The sequence below is a fragment of the Leopardus geoffroyi genome, chromosome C3, assembly GCF_018350155.1.
Source record: "Leopardus geoffroyi isolate Oge1 chromosome C3, O.geoffroyi_Oge1_pat1.0, whole genome shotgun sequence".
Classification (NCBI taxonomy): domain Eukaryota; kingdom Metazoa; phylum Chordata; class Mammalia; order Carnivora; family Felidae; genus Leopardus; species Leopardus geoffroyi.
Window position 1 is genome coordinate 94159543 of NC_059338.1, and position 18141 is coordinate 94177683.

The 18141-nt window shown below is 35.9% G+C and overlaps 1 protein-coding gene and 1 long non-coding RNA gene across 6 annotated transcripts in view; one reads left to right on the plus strand and one right to left on the minus strand.

Annotated features, from left to right (window-relative positions):
* TRPS1 (transcriptional repressor GATA binding 1) overlaps window positions 1–18141 on the plus strand; it is a 258348-nt gene that overhangs the window by 192616 nt on the left and 47591 nt on the right. The window lies entirely within an intron of this gene.
* LOC123585564 lies at window positions 13713–16458 on the minus strand. The gene is made up of 2 exons (XR_006706286.1): window positions 15231–16458; window positions 13713–13768 (listed from the first exon to the last, which is right to left on the minus strand). It is a non-coding gene; the product is annotated as an uncharacterized LOC123585564 (long non-coding RNA).

An 18141-nucleotide genomic window follows, 5' to 3' on the forward strand; every position in this document is an offset into this window, starting at 1 on the left:
GGGGGCTATTTTTTAATAGTAATTAACAGTATGAAGTATTACATGGAATAATTTCAGAGTGCTTTATTTATTAGGTACATTCCTGGTAATAGATGAGAACTATCGAGCTAGCACTGCTGAAGTGTACAACTGTGACTGAATGTAAACTGGAAATAGCAGAATCTTGGAAAAATGGTTGGGTTTTTCAAAAAAAATTACATATTCAGTATATTACCTTTACCATGGCATTATTTAAGACCAAAGTGCTTTCTTTTCCAATTTCCTGGACCCTATTATGCTTTTGTTGCAGTACATTAAAAGTGCTTATGCATGTATGGTAGTTTCCAAGAATTTCAAGTTGGTACCAACTAATTGTAAAAGCAAAGTGATCTAAGTTTCACAAGGAAGGAAAATGTGAAGATGTGTGTGTGTGTACATGCACGTGTGTGTGTGTGTGTTTTCTTTATAATGAACAGAAACCAAAAACATTCTAAAAGACTTGCTGTTATCCCTAGAAGTTACTCAAATTATGCTGACTTTATAACCAGTACATGACTAAATTTGTGTTTTATGGCAAGAAAAGTTCATAAAATAATGCTTTTGTTATGGCACTCTTTTAAATACCATTTATGCATTTTTTATGAACCTGATTTTTTCACTTAATCCTCTGCTTTATGCACTTAGAGTTTAAAAAGTTGTGCTGTAAAACGTTATTGTCTTTAGCTTTCCATATTTAATTCAGGAAGAAAGCAAGTTCATTCTACACTTAATTTTAATTTCCTTTTGAATCTGGAAAGCCATTATTATTATTGTTTTCTTAGTGCCCAGAGCCTACACCATTATGGTCTACAACATTTACAAGGTACGGGCAGACAGAATTCCTATCTCTAGCCTTTTAAATAAATGACTAGATCCACATGCATGGCTTTAAAAACACTCTGCTCCCCCATATTTTTTTTTACTTCTTTAAATTTTCCTTTCTTGAAATTGAAAATTTGCCTTGATTCTCCATATATAAATTGCAGAAATAATTTTATAGCTCATAACATGTTGATAAGTGAAATCTGGGTGCTGATTAGTTTAGCACGCCATTGCACACTGTATTATTTCTGCTCACTAGTGGACCTCCTAAAATAAAGATACTTTTCACTACTCAAAGAGGCAGTAAAGAACTGTTCTCTCTTCTCACTGATGATGGAACAAGAGAAAGATTTAAATTGCAGTGTGAGAGAGAGAAGTGCACAAGCCAGTTTTATTATAGTCTCTATCATTAGAAAAAGCTTTTGCAAAGTGCTGTGAATTTCCTTCCTCTAGAAATTCTTCTCTTCATCCTTTCCTTCCATCCATCCATCCCAGAGTATGTTCTCATGGCTCAGTGGATTTATTTATGGTCCTAAACAAAGTCAAGAAACAGACCTGAGGTCCTTTCTATCATTATAATTGTATAGTGATGGAAATAAATTAGACTCTAAGAATTTTTTCCTTTTGTACATTTTGTGAATTCTGAGAAGTTTTAGTAATTTAAAATTTTTCAACTTATTCTCCTTCCTCTTTCTTTCTTTTCTTTCTTTCCTTCCTTCCTTCTTTTCTCTCTCCCTCCCTCCCTTATTTCCTCCTCCTTTCCTTTTCTTCTCTTCTCTTCTCTTCTCTTCTCTTCTCTTCTCTTCTCTTCTCTTCTCTTTTCTTTCTGGCTATATTTATTTTCCTAAGGCTACCGGAATTTTTTTTGTTTTTTTAGTAACGTCTTGTAATATTAAACTCATAACAATCCATCATGAATAATTTTCAGTAAATTCTACAGAAAATTTTATTATTTACAGGATGCCACATGACCAAATCATGAAAATAATTAAAAGTCATTTACTTAGAAACTAACAGTGAAATGACTCTCAGTTCTCTGTATTATACGCAAATATATGAAAGGGAGTTTCCCCTGCATACTGTGGTTACAAAATTTATAGAACAGAATATTTCTTCTAAACCTAGTGTCTTCCTTTATTGTTTGGATTTGCCACTCATAACTTGAATGATCTTGAAATTCCCATAGCAGAAAGTTTTGCTCCCTAGTCTCTCCCAGAAAGACTTATTTCTAGTGCTGAAAATTGAAACAACTCCTTAGGGCATGAAGTTAGAACACGCAGCTTATTCCAGACCGCTCTTCTAAATATTAATGTAACTTACATGAATCACACGTAACATATACTGCCCCTTTGTGCAGGGAAATGCCACGCTTTTTATAGTTGTTGCTGTACAGCTAAGATAATAGGAACCAAAGTCGTAAAACAGTAATTAATATACTTCAGAAGTGAGCTGTTTTATTGGGTAGATGCTAATTAAGGATGATAGATGGCAGTGATTGAAAAAAGCATAAACCATTTGGTCAACAAAAGTGAAAGGTCAGGTATCATTTTGAATGCTTTAATTAAAGATGCTTTGCTTTTTCTTCACCTCTCCTCTAAATATCTGAAGAAGCACGAAGGAAAGATCCACAGTAACTAAAAGGAAGATTGTGTATAGTGCATGCCCTAGAGCTCTGAGGATTAGAAAGATATGTATTGAAACATTGCGCTGACCTGACTTCCAGTGATCTTGCCTCGTGCTCTGCAAACAAATACACTAATGCATTCTGGGCATAGCACAGATCAGCCACGTCTTTGTGGGATATTCATGTTCATCCTAAAAGCAGAGCATTAGGTTATGGAGACAACTGCTGCCCACATTTAAAGCAAAGATTCTCTGCCCAGAAATAAACTCTGAAAAGTTAGAAACTGGCTGAAGATCAACTTCATCTAATGGAATCCTTAATATCTGTGAAATCATCTAAGATACAAAATTAGAGGAACTTCCCCAGAATGCAGAGTAATAAAACCTAATGCATTTTCTCATCTTCGGCACAGACAATATGAGCCATAGATATGTTAGTTATTAACTTTAATTTGGTAGCTACCTATTACCCATTTGGTTGCATTTGTTTACATTTTGTATAATGTATATATTGCTATCATAATTAATAAAAAGAGCTTCCATTTCAATGGCTAATGTTAAAATATTTTAGATAAAACTACATTAACCAGACAAAATAAAGCACTTATTTTTTTAGAAACTAAACAAATGTCTGATTATAATAACACACCAATACATGTTATTTTGTCCATATTAGATATATAACATTCACAGACAAGGCTTTAATTAAACAACCATCTTTTATGGAATTGTATATCAACATGTGTAATTATATTCTTAATATGTAAAAGCATGCATCATAATGTTTAAATAAATGCCATACAAGAATAAGTAAACAATTCCTTGTTTTCAGATTTGGGTAGCGATCAAATCTTGCATAGAATTATTTTAATTGTTGCATGGTATTATTTCTCATTAAACATCTCAGTCAAATATTGGAAAGGACATTGTAGCACATGTAATTTAAGATTGGTGACCCATAAAACGTTTCACTCTGCCAGTAGAAACCCTAATAATGCTACTAGAAAAAGAAAAAGGAGAATACATAAATGAGAAGTCCTTAAAAAGTTCTTGAAGTTTATATTTCTTGTGGCTAGGGAAACAAAAAGTAAAGAGATACCGTCCTTTAAAATCCTGGCCTTGTCTCCCAATCATAGAGATAGTCAAGCTATCAGTGACCAAAGCATTTACAAGGCTGGACGTGGAAATATTCAGTCTGGTTTCAGTAATAGTATTTTATGAAATTAATTGAGAAATGTATTTTGTCCAGAAGCTTTCAAAGGAACTGAACTAGGTCTATAGCCAGTGGGTAGCATTGATGTGGTGTAGCGGTTGATTTTTTTTTTTTTTTAACCGATTGATATTCTTTGGAAGAGAAGTGATAATATGATTGTGGCCATATTCACTGGGGCATGATGGGCAAAGGCATAGCTAGGAAAAAGTTTTTCCTCAAATAGCCAATTTACTGAAGACAACACCAGGCACTGTCTTCTTAGCACTGGTTAATGATGTTCTAGTTAATTTGTAACTTGCACAATATCTGTTCTTGCTGTTGCTGCCAAGCATATTGCAGATCAAGGAGCCTGTTATGCAACTGTGAATAAGAATCTTGGGCCACTTCACACTGTTTCATCTTGTCAAATGGGAGTTTTGTTTGGTTCAGCATGCGCGCCCGCATGTGTGTATGTTAAGTAAAATCTGATGACTTTGAAGCAAACAAGTAATGGAGTATGTATATCCCTTTGTTACATCTGTATACATGCCCTCTCCATGGGCTAGCAAGGTAGCAACTCTGTTCCACTGTTCACTTTTGTGCTGTTTAGATGTAAGAAACTTTTCAAAGTCCCTTCTATTTAGCCTTGGCAAGGGTGTTTTATTGTTCATTGGAGAGTGTCTCTAATCTGAAAATTCTCCCTAACTCAGACACAGTAACCACATAGTTAATAAGTGTCTCGTGAAAGTCTGAAAACACTGCCTACTTTTTCCACCCTGTCCTTCTAATCAACTTTAACACGACCTCCACCACTTCGTTCTGGGAGTCAGCATTCATGTAGAATGTACTAGTCGTTCATAGGCGCAAAGGAAATTGTTTTTATTCCTAAAGCATTTCTCCCTCCTAAAATCCTGGGTTAGATTAAGCAAATATCCCATTTGTGTAAATAAACGTTTAATTAAGCAGAGTTGGTAACAACATCAGAAACAATAAAATGGATGATTTGTCAGAAATAAACTGCAGGACATCTGATCCTTTGAAGATAATTGAAAGTTGACTATTTTAAAACATGAATTGAAAAATATATATGCGGATCTTGATGAGTTACAGTTACATGAATAATTGTGGCATTCGTATTTTGGAAATTAAAACTCAGAAATAAAAATAGTGCTCTGATTTGTCACTTCTCATCAACAAAAGGTGCGATCGCAGGTAGTGGTAGCATCTTTTGTGGGGAATTTCTGTGGGCAAGAAAGTTCTAGAAAGTGTCCGCCATGGAGGCAGATGGTCAGTAATTCTCATCTTGTAAGGCGGGGCTGTGCTTGGCTCCCATCTCCGTTGCACCCAGTGTTACAGAGATTTTCCTTCAGTCGGAGGAATAAGTTCAGCTCTGATCAGCCTGGGGAAAAGTGATTACACTTCTTGCTTAGGTAGCAGACAAGATTTAGGTGTGCTGGAAGCTTGGGCTTATTCACCTAGTAGGTGAGGGTAGTGATAAGAAATTTTGTGTTTCAGGCCGCTTTCCTATCCTGTTGGACATCGGTCTTATTTCCCTCCCTGAGTGACTTTGGAGCCTGCCAGCTACCACATTCCCCTGTCTCTCCCCTTTCCTATCTGTTACACCCTTTAGTGTCACTAACTCTATCTTGACTCTCTGATACACATAGATCAATTCAGATCATAAAAAAGTTCCGAGTAAATGGGCTTTATTTGTGTAACAAAAGGCACATTAGGAATATTGATGGGATTTATTTATTTATTTATTTATTTATTTATTTATTTATTTATTTTTTGGCGGGATTCCTTTGTTTATTTTTATAAAAAGCCACCAAACTCCTTTCTTTCAAGAGGTTTCTCTGGTAGAGCTTCTGTACTGCTGATCTCCTAGCAAGGCATTGTTTTTCTGGAGCAGTTTTCTGTCACAGAACAGGTTTAATAAACGTTGTGCTCACCACTGTATCCTCCCTCCATGTGCCTGAGCTGCTCTCCTCCCCACCCCTCCCCAACAGGCACGCAAAAAAGACCCCACCTCTCTATATGAGGGAAGCAAGTAACACTGACAGTGATTTTGTTTTTGTTTTTGTTTTTGTAACTTCTCCAGATTTTAAATAAATCAGTTCTGGTCATTTCTTTTATGTAAATGATTTGGGGAGGGGAAATAAGAACCTGTTAGAGGGCTGTCATTCAAAATTTCTTTAAGAAAATTCAAGCCTGGCTTCCAACACGGGTCTACAGTAAGATCTTACCATTACGATATAAGATTACAATGAGAAAATTATTTTTATTCAATTCTGAGGGGAGGTCTATGAAAGTAGTGCATAATTTCAGAGCAGTTCTCTAGAGATGAATTTTTTTATGGTAAAATGAAGCAATGTAACATAATGCAAATCATACTACCATTACCAAAAGGAAATTAAAGTTGGAAGAATCTGTCAAAATATTGTGAAAGTTGAGGAATCAAACTTTATTACTTTATTTTTAGAATTTGCAAGATGTTCCACTGCAGAAATGCCTCTGGGCATTTGCAAAATAGAAGGGAAGTGAAGAGAGCAGTCACTGCTAAACCTGCAGGTTAATTCAGCCCTCAGCCACCTCTCCTGAGGCCTGTTCCCCCCTTACCCCATTGCGCCTGTGGCAGCTCCAGTATCTAAGAGGGTTTTATGATTTCAGATGTTTCCTAGGACTCAAGCTCTCCAACATACTGCTTCTCCTGTTTGGAAACTAGCCTGTGTTTCCTTAGCGGCCCTTTCATGATTTTGAAGACTCTACGTTCAGGTTTCAGAAAAATTCTGAAACTCACAAACGTTAAGAGAAAGGAAATAAAGCACTCACCTCTGTTGCCTTTGTCAACAATCTACTCTTCCTACTATATGATGGCAGTGTTTATGGTATTACAGAATTATCCTTTCAGTCACATCACTGACCCCATTTTCTTAAGAAGAAAATTAGCACAGTCCTCTAGCAAGCATTCTTGTTTCCTTTGCCTGTGGGATCACAGAGGTACTACTGACTCCATTTTTAAAAAGTCTAAGAGGTGAGGCAGAAGCTCCTTCAGGCCACCCTTTTGCCTCTCTCCCTTGTTGATTACTGAAGCCAGATTATAATTCGTACATTAAGCCCGAAATATCGAGGAGGCAGTGTATAGAGTTTATAGTTTTAGCAGTTTTGAGTTCTCAACCTTTCGCGGGCAGTGTGTGCTGTGATTACATCTGCTATGTTTGTAGAGGTGGCCTTAACGATCCAGAGTCACAAGCAATGGAGCTCCATCCCTGCGTGCCGTGAACTTCCCAATTATTTCTTCAGCTTAAGGATACATATTTAATCTTTAAACTTTGCCGTAATAGGTGTCAGAGATGCCAATTAATTTTATAAAGTATTGCTTTATTGTAACAAGACTGTCATACATGTGAGCCTTTATAATCGAAGATAAATGGAGCTCTCATCTTTAAGTAGATTTTGTAAACGAGTAACCAGAGCTTCTGTGTCATACTCAGTTCTTATGTGTGCAATACTAGATCATACCTTCACACAGAAACTAGGTCTGTTCTAGAATAACATTGGAACAACTCATTTTATTCCCAGAAGTTCAAATGTAGTAATGTTACTGATGATTGGTTACAAATCTTTTCTGTTTTATATATATGTGTGTATATATTAGGTCAATGGATGTATATTAGAGAGTGTCTGTTGTATTCTCTAATATACATCTAATATACATCCATTGACCTAATATATACACACATATATATAAAACAGAAAAGATTTGTAACCAATCATCAGTAATATTACTACATCTGAATATATATATATATATATATATATATATATATATATATATATGGAGAGAGGGAGAGAGGGAGAGAGGGAGGGAGAGATTGAGAACTTCAGGGACGTAGAACTCAAAGTTCTGTCCTAGTTTCTCTGAAGGGTTCAGAGCCACACTTTACCAGCTAAACTGCTGCTTTTGATGGTTTCTGTTGGCCAAGGCCGAGAAAGCCAAATGTATTATAAAACTTTATATTGAAAAATTTTAATAATGTGTTTAAGCCCACATTTTTGAAGCTAGGACTACATTGAATTGATTTCCAAAAGCATTTAGAATTTTTCTTAAACCCTAGAGAAATGCCTTTTGAAATATTATCCCAATTTACCAACAACAAACCATTGCAATTATAATAGGACACATTGTAAAGATTTTTAATTTTCCATTTGTGATCTTATATTCTTTGGTGGTTAAGTCTTTAAAACCCCAGCTCTAAAGTGAAATTGAAAAGTTCTTAAGAAAAGAAATCTGTTGTTACCAAGTCTAGGGTGGGAGAGAATAATTACACATAGCTTTTTGATAAACAGTCCAAATTGTGCTTCAAAGGACAGATGTGGCTTTAATAATCTGAAACATTTGCATTTTCAGATTAAACTTTGCTTGATTGCATTGTACTTGATATGTATACTTAAATCTATATGTTAAATGTTATACTTTGATATAGCACATCTTGTTTGACTTTGTTCCTATGATCTGACAAGCTTCATTATATAATAAACTAGTTTAAATAAATCTTAAAGACATAAAAGTGTTCCTGACAGTAAGAAAAAATTTAAAGCTCACAAATGATATATCGGTTAGATGTTCCAGAGAGAGTCAAAGTTTTTTCATTCAAATCTTTGAACATGTGTTTTGAATAAAGCTGTAAGGCATTTTCCAGTAACCAGTGTTGTATTACAAAAATGAGTAAAGTAAAACAAAAGGAAAACATGTTTCAACATTTTATTCAGTATTGTCACATATTGTTGCACATTTCCTGCTGGAAGTAAATGTGACATTTGTGATGCTAATTTTTCAAACCTAACCTTTTATATCATATAAAATATTGCTGAGAATATTGTGCTCTTGTCAGACATCCACAAATAATGAACCACTCTATCAGAGTTCAAATGGGTTCCTAATAGGTTGTGTGCAATTATATTGCAGCTCTGATGTAAATCCATCATTATAATTTTTGAATTTTTCTGCTAAATTTTATCTAAAAATAACCAGAGATAAGTAGGTTATGGAACATTTGACCCAACATCCTAGCAGTTTGTATGGAGTCAAAACCAGAAAATCATACCACTGTAGTTAAATTGATCACCAGGGTGGACAAAGCATTTGGATTATATGATAGAGTGATATAATGGGGGAATTAAACAAGAATAAGTTTAATTAAAAGTAGGAAATTCTATGGTCTATTACTAGGATTTTACTGTTTTATTAATTGAGAATTAATGACCTAGCCGACTCAGAAGTACAAAAAACATATCAGGACATCTATTTGGTAATTTTGCCTTTTATAATAAACAGCTGTCAAGGCTAACGACATAGAAGAGGCAAAGTATGGAGCACGTGCAAGCAATTTAAATATTTAAAACGCCAAATTGGAGAGCAAGGTACTTAAGATCAGTCTATAAACTAATTTATAGAAAGATGGATATAATTTATTTCAATGTTATATTTGTTATATTATATATTTTATTAAAATATTAGCTTTGGAACAAAATCTAAAACATGTACTTTGTGAGCTGTCAGTAGTACTACGTTGCTACTAAGGGAAGCCACTTCTGAAATAAGGAAAACTGAAATTGAATATTCAGGCTGAGGAATATTCCCTTTTTTACAGTATTAATTTATTAAGTGGTTTTAAAATTTTAAATTGTTTCACAATTAAATGATTTTGAATAATTGATAGCTTGCAATCAGTGGAACACTTTTAATAACCTACTCCTTTTTAGCAAAGTGGGTAGTTCCTATAATCAGGGCTTCCCGGCTAGCCAGCCTGGAGATGGATATTTGGTTTCATCCACTGAGTGTGGTCAGCAGCTGGCCAGACTCCCTTGCACCACTCCATGAGGTCCCCAAATCTGACCTTTAACGTTAGGAGTATTTACATGAATTCTGTCATTGTTGTGTCTAGGAATTTAGACAGAATTTATGAGGAGGGTGGCAAAAGACATTACTTTTCATTTCACTCTTCCTATAAAGATAAAATAGTTAAATTTATCAGAACAGAATGAGCATTTCTTTTCCTCGGTTTTCAAATTGGTTATAATAAATGTAATTTCTATATCCAGCATTGTTTTCAGGCACATACGGTCAGTCCACGTGAGGGAGATTGTGGTTGTCACATAGGTTTCTACCTAAGCTTTGAAACACAGAGCTCCCACGATTCATTCCCTGACTGGAAAGACTTGAGAATATTTCGAAGTGAACGTATCTCAGCAACCAAGCCAAAGTGTCAATATCATGAACACTTTTCTTCAGATGATGTCTCGGCTTTCACAGAGGGTGCTATACAAACGGTTTTATTTAAGCTCACAGCAACATGAAGGAGAGACGGCAAGTGCTACTGCACTTATTTTATGAATGAGAAGGTTGAGGCTAAGAAAGAGTAAACATTTTGTGAGAGCAAACGAAGGATCCTACCGTTAGCCAAATTTTGATGCAATTATGTGTTTGAAATAGGATTGTTGGCGGTTGTGTCCTCCATGGTTTCATCCCCCCGTATCCCTAGTGCACACTACACTGACTCATGTGTACTAGGTGCTGCTCAAGAAGGGCACTGAATAAATGAACAGAGATTAGAAGCAAGATTTCCTGGCCTTTCACATTTTACTATCCATATGTTCAGATGACTACAGAACATGATTTCTAATGATGAGTGTGTTTTCCAGAAGTGTGCTTTCTTTTCTGAGGAGGCACATGCCTCTGGTAGGATTCTGAAGGTGATGGGAGGAAATAACACTTCCTTTTATAAAATTTTGTTTGTGGTCCTAGAATTTAATGACTTTAAACATTAATTGTATACTCAACTATGTGCCAGGTACTCTTGGAAGCATCCTCCATGCACTAATTCACTGAATCCGAATAACTCTGTGAGGTAAACACATTTGTCATCTTCATTTTATAGATGACATGACTGATGCTCAGTAGAGGTTAAGGAACGTGCTCAAGGTCACAACACAACAGCAATGGCTGCAAGCCCCAGCTCGTGACCACTATGTCAATCTACTGGTTGAAGCCCTCATATGAAGGGGTGATGGTGGTCACAGTGATTTTTCTACCCAGGCAGCTGCTAGATTGTCTGCAGAGATCTTTCTGCCATCTTCTCCATGCACCGGAGTTGCTTGGGAACTGTCTTGTTCCTTGGAGATCAGTAGCAACAACCCAGGGTGTTGTTGACGTTTTGAGAGTGAGATCATGTTTCTTCAGAATACCCTCATTATGAATTTCATTCACACTTGGCTGTAGGCTTTGCTCTTTTGGTATAGGAAAGTAGTAGGATAGTAGTTACTTCTTGGAGAGGAGAAAGAAGAAAAGTATTGGAAACAGGTAAACAGGAAGCTTCTTCTCCATTGATAGTGACTTTGGTTTATTTGTGGTGCACATTGTTTGTTTGCTTTAAGGTTAGAATCTGTCAGATTGTGCTTTCATTATGTTATTTTTATGTTGGTGTGTTTGAAATAATTACTAATTTAAAAAAATTCAGGAACATAAAATAGATATGGACCTATAGGCAATCAGTGAACAATTTGTGACTCTGGAATGGATAGGTTCAAGCATAAAGGATGTACAGGCAGCTTTTATTCATATCTTGAAACAACTATATTTCTTTCTTACGCCTATAGCTGAGGTTTGTAGAAATCAGTTAATATAGAACTTTGAGGGAAAACTTTATCATATTTTTTAACGCAAAAGGCCCTTAGAGGCCAACTAGACTGAGAAAATCTGAGGTATAAAATATTAATTGACTTGAGAGATGCCACAAAGATTGTTGGTTTAGGTGTTCATTAGTTCAAGAAACCTTTATGGAATGCCTACCACGGGAAAGGAACCTTAGGTGTTTCTGGGGACACACAGATGAATAAGACCGTGTTCACAAGGGATTAATGGTCTTTAGAGGGAAAGCATCTGTGTAAACAAATAATTATAATACAAACTATTAATTGCCTTAACAAAATATATAATTGATGCTCTATCTAGAACTACCCATCACCTATCTACCTATGTATGTATGTATGTATGTATGTATGTATATATGTATTTGTCATCCATCTATCCTTCATACATATAAAGCTTTTGGTACACTACCTGAAACATCGGATACATTACCTGAAACATAAACCTGATTTAATAATCAATAGTCTTTGAATGATCTGATACTACCTAGAATTCCTAGATTTTTCATTGTATATTATAACATGCAGAGAGAATTCAGCCAGGACTACTTATTCAGTCTTTATCACTCTTCTGTTTGTGGGACTATAAAACATTCAGTGAACCTCTCGGACAAAGCTATTAACCACTCTGCTGTTAACCACTATGCTAATACTGTTGTACTGTAGATACATCTGTAGCTAGACTTATTTGGCCATTTCTAAAATACTTGTTACATAATTTGGTTTCAACCACAAGATAAACATATTCATATCGGGTACTGTCTCTTACTCATTGTGCGCGCCCAGGGCGAAGAATATAATAGGTGATCGATAAATGGGTGGTGTTGCTTGAATAAATGCATCCTACAAAGATTTCAGAGGCTAGAGGGGCAGGTGGTAGAAAAATTAATTATCCAAACTGCTTCTTAGACCTTTATCTGAGTAAAATGAGTTTTGAAGCTTGTAGAAAGTGAATAATCATGGTGTTGGTTGTAAGGCTTTACTTGGTTCTAAGGCTTGACTCTAAGAAAAAAGCTCAAGTTTCTAGATCACATGAGTGGCTCCTTTAACGATCCTGCCACCAATGTGTTGTTCTTGCAATCTAGTAGCAAAATTCTGTTCTAAAATAATGTTCTTGCTTTAGTAAATGTAATTTCAATACATTTTATTATATGAAAATAAAAAAAATATATAGTGTTGAAGTTTTACAAACTCTAGGGTTATATACAAAAAGAAAATCTGATTTTTGGTTTTAAGTCCAGAGGAACTTGAAGTTAAGGTTCAAATACCAACCTTAACCATATGATAGACTTTTCACACTGAACTTTCAATAAGATAATCATATTGAATCTACTATGGATTGTGTGTGTGTGTGTGTGTGTGTGTTGATTTTATGTACTAGATAAACTAAGATAGTAATATTTCAAAAAAAAAGAATTATATTGTTAATATGCAGTCTGATCATAAATTTAACTGAGCAGGTGATTATATTTAAGGATGGGTTATTTGCAGTTCATTCATTTATAAGACATTTATTGGACACCTCCTATGCATGGGACACTGTTTTAGGCACTGGAGATAGTAAGCAAATGAGACAAGAGTCCCTCCTTGCTCAATATCTTTCCAATAATTCAGAAAAATCTAATTATTGGGACACCTGGGTGGCTCAGTCGGTTAAGCGTCCAATTCCTGATTTCAGTTCAGGTCCTGATCTCAAAGTCATGAGATGGGGCCCCCCATTGGACTCTGCACTGGGCGTAGACCCTGCTTAGAATTCTTTTTCCCATTCTTTCTGCCCCCACTGTCCTCTAAACAAACAAACATTAAAAATCTAATTATTAATGGGTAGCTAATGTCCTTGAAAACAACTCGCTGTTATGTTATTGAAATACATATTACATGTATATTATATACAAAATTTTGTATTACACATGTATCATTTTTTTAAAAGTCTGTATATGATTGACCCCCTTCTTGCACAACTTTTACTTACTCAGCTGATCTACAGAAAAGACATGGTTATCCATTTGTATAATTCAATATGCTGACAAAATCCTAGCTTCAGAGACATGTGGATAACTTCAGTGGTCTGAATTTGATTATGCTCTACATATGGGAAACAATCAAAGTAGTGTAAAGGGATTTCATAGTGTAACTCCATTAAAATCAGTAAGAATTCTGCACACCTAAACACCTGTTCACAATTCAGAAATTCAGGCAGGCAGTTCCACTTAAAAGATCACTAAATCAACAATCTAATATACTAGTCTTTGGGGATCATAGTTTTATCATCTCACTTGGTTTTCATTTAACTTTGTCATTCTACAAAACCATTATTATGGGTAAGAAAATTATATAATTCACTTACCCTGTTGTGGTTCTGGGGTTGTTGATCTTGATCCTCTTAGAAGAATGGCTCAAAACCTAGGTGAATAGGGAGCTGACTTAGATGTATCACCAGTTGGAACTTTGGGAAATACAGTGCAGTGCAAGCTCTCATCAAATATGAATTGGTTACAGGGGCGCCTGGGTGGCGCAGTCGGTTGAGCATCCGACTTCAGCCAGGTCACGATCTCGCGGTCCGTGAGTTCGAGCCCCGCGTCGGGCTCTGGGCTGATGGCTCAGGGCCTGGAGCCTGTTTCCGATTCTGTGTCTCCCTCTCTCTCTGCCCCTCCCCCGTTCATGCTCTGTCTCTCTCTGTCCCAAAAATAAATAAACGTTGAAAAAAAAAATATGAATTGGTTACAAAAAAAAAAAAAAACTAAAATTTAAAACTAAGAAGACATGTGAGCAAAATTTATTTTTAATTTGTGAATCAATACCTTTAATGAGAAAGTACTGCTTTTGACCAAGAGTCAAAATGAGTTGAAATCCATTTGGAGGACCAGTTATCAACAAATTAATTAATTGCTTTTATTCACAGTGAGGTTTTAAGGCTTTTTTAGGTTTTCATAGAATATATCTAACTCTTCTTAGAGTGTGTTCTTTTCCCTTTTCACAATTCACATGTGTTGGTATTTTACCTTACATTGCCCTAAAGTTTTATTTTTTTACCATGAAGAAAAATTTCAGTAAGGTAAAATGTAAATAAAGCAATGGATGAGTATTTAAGAATTTTTTAAGGATCTTAGCTTATTAACTATTTGTTTATCGTAAATTACAAGTTAATTTTATCTACTCCTTGGATAACACCAAAACTAGGTTTTATTTTGAACAGTTAGCTTCAATTAATATATGGATTGGAAAAGCATAAGCCTGCATGAACAATTCCATATATTAAAAATGCTAGCCTTCACAATTAATTTAATGGTGTTAGCTTTTAAAGATGGAATTTAAACATAGTTTTGAAAGGATGTCTTTTTTCACGGTGAAAGTTTTCGATTCTCCATGAATAATTTTAATTAAAATAGAATTTTTATAGATGTCTTCCATAATTAATCAATACTCTGCTCTTTCAAAACAGCTTCTCTAAGCTCTAAGTTCTGTGTTCCTAAATGTGCAGTAAATGAGAAATTACTCGTGGTTTCAGTCACATCTGAGTAATTTTCTACACGTGTATTGTTAAAATTTGAATTGAAGGGATAGCAACATTATTGACTAGAAACATAGCCTGTTGGGAATGAAGGGCCATCAGCATGAAGCATCCAATCCTGTCTGCTCACATCTGACACCCACAGAAGTGCACTGTGTATATTAAGAAGACTACACTAATTGTATTTCCTTTCAATTAAACTAAATACTCATTTAAGAGAGATCTAGATTCAAATATGCCATATACCATTTACAAAACAGAATCTGAGCTTTGCTAGCGTGTCTATTTTTGGAACACTATAAACAGTCCAAGAGCACAACCTCCTGCCTTCTGCGAGCCATTCTGTTAACTTACCAAATCATATGCCCTAGGGAACCTTGTCTTTGACAGTCTCCCTTCCATTTCCTCACATCCACTCACTGAGCATCAGGGCTGAACAGGAACTAAAAGTCACGTGATCTCATGTGGTGCCAAGATTTCTCTTGAATTTACCCCTCCTTTCAGTTGTCTCTGTCATTGCTTAGTCATCAGAACCCCATGGACTTCCTAAAGAGGCTGCAGTTTTTACTTCTCCAATTCATAATCCAGACTTCCCACAAACGTCCATGCCTAATGCACAAACAGGATTGCTTTAGACCCTGCACAGAGCCCCTGAATTGCTCTCCTTGCTTGGAGTAATCCACACCAGCGCTCTTAGCCATTCAGCACTCTTCACCCACCTTCTCCTTTGGGTTCCAGTTCACAGTCCTTCCAGCTTCAGCAATCACTAAAGTCTTCTGTTGGGCATTCAGAGCACTGCTCACCATTCCCATCTTTGTAAATACTGAGTTTGGGCCAGCTTCAGTACTCTTCGAGTTTTGTTTTTGTTTTCTTCTTTAGTCTTTAAGGTAAAGCTAACTATATTTTAGTTTGAATCAACCTAAGTTCTATATACCTTTACAACTACTGTATTTTATCTAATCAGTCTAAATTAACCACTTCCTTTTCTTTGCATTAATACTATTTAGGTACACACTGTGCTCTCTCTCTTTTAGGACAACAGTGTTTTATTCATTTCTGTTTTCTCTACTGTATTTGGTTCATTTTTTGCCCCCACTAGAATTAAAGCAAGAATTTTTGTCTTAACTGTTCCCTGTTCTGTCCCCAGCTCATACGACAGTTCATAAACCCTCAGTAAACACTTGTTAAATGAGCAAATAAGTTTGCTCATTACTAGATGCTGGATTGCACTGATTTGAACAGAACACTTCTTAAAAATATGTATGTCCATGTATTTTATAATTAAGATTTTGCAAAGTCATTTTCATAGCAAACTTCTTAATAAATTTACACTCAAATGATCTAAAATGATGAGGATTTTATTATATCAAAGAAAGAAAAAGTGTGCCCATGTTGTGCCTGTGAATTTACTTGAGAAATAAAATAGAGGAGCCATGTATTTTATTATTTCTTTATGATTTGCTATATCTAAATATGTTGAGAAATACTCCAGACAATTTTTCAATGTGTAAATCTTTTTTTCTTAAGTTTATTTATTTATTTTGAGACTGTGTGAGCAGGGGAGGGGCAGAGAGAGAGAGGGAGAGAGAGAATCCCAGCAGGCTCTGTGCTGCCAGAGCAGAGCCCAAGGCAGGGCTCAGACTCACAGACCGTGAGATCATAACCTGAGCTGAAATCAAGAATCGGACACTTAACTGACTGAGCCACGCAGGTGCCCCTTCAGTGTATAAATTTTAAGATGGCCTTAGCCAAAGTGAGTAGTTTGGGAGAAGATTTTAAATTCACTTCATTTCTAAAATGTTTTGGTTCTGTTTCTTAACCCCTAGCTATCATTGATTTGAATCCTATAAATTTTTATTTACAGAATTCATTTTTAAAAGTTAACAATATGTGGGGTGCCTGGGTGTCTCGGTCAGTTTAAGCGTCCAACTTTGGCTCAGGTCATGATCTCGCAGTTCATGAGTTCAAGCCCTGTGTTGGGCTCTGTGCTGACAGCTCAGAGCCTGGAGCCTGCTTCAGATTCTGTGTCTCCCTCTCTCTCTGCCCCTCCCCTGCTCACGCTCTGTTTCTCTCTCTCTCTCTCTCTCCCTCTCACTGTTTCAAAAAATAAAATGAATAAACATTAACAAATTTTTTAAAGTTAACAATATGTGGGGTACCTGGCTAGCTCAGTTGGTAGAACATACGACTCTTGATCTCGGGGTTGTGAGTTTGAGCCCCATGTTGGGTGTAGAGTTTACTTAAAAAATAAATAAAATCTTTAAAAGTTAACAATATACTATAGGTTAATTAAACATTTAGAGTACAATTCAAGTGCCAGATCAGAGTAAGAATTTAGGAACAAAAACATTATCAAACCTGAATTATCAAGAAAGACAGGAACTGGGGCCTGGGTGACTTTTTCAGTTGAGCATCCAACTCTTGATTTCAGTGTGGGTCATGATCTCAGGATCATAGGATCAAGCCCTGCAACAGGCTCTGCACTGAGTATGGAGCCTGCTTAGGATTCTCTTCTCTTCTCTCTCCTCTCCTCTCCTCTCCTCTCCTCTCCTCTCCTCTCCTCTCCTCCTTTCCTTCTGCTCTTCTCCCTCACTCATGCTCTCTCTGTGAAATAAAACAAAATTAAAAAATTAAAAAAATAAAAATTTTAAGAAAAAGGAAGGGGTAAAACTTCCAGAGTAATGGAGTAATACCCTGAGAAGTTAAAGCATATAATTCCAGGTCAGCTGGAATCAAATAGGATATATACAGAAGTTCATCATAGGTTGCCTCATTTTTAATCTAGAAAAATTTGCAGTTGCTTGTAAAAATACATTGCCCATGTATTACAAACTGTGAAAGAAAGTATTTTTCTCTCTCAAAAAGAAGCCATATGGCTTACAAAAAAGAATTCTGGCCTTGGAGAACAAAAGAAAAAAGCCAGATTTGAAACTTACTAGATATATTATTCTGTCTCTCAGCTCTGTTTCAGGGTCTTGAAAATGAGTTCAGTTTCCCCCATTTAAGTTTGTTAATAATGCATTGGTGTTCAGCAAGGATTCCCCAAACTGCCTGAATTGTGCAAGCCCAGTGGAGCCCTGAGAATCCATCGGACCTTCTCCCTTAACAGCTTCACTTGTACTAATTATAGGTCTTAGGCACCCATGCGAGTTTGAAAAAAGGGCTTCACTGATATAAAAAGTTTGGAAACCACAGGAACAATGTGTATAAGCTAAAAAATTAACATGCACTCATAAATAATAGCTTCCATTATTAGGTAATACAT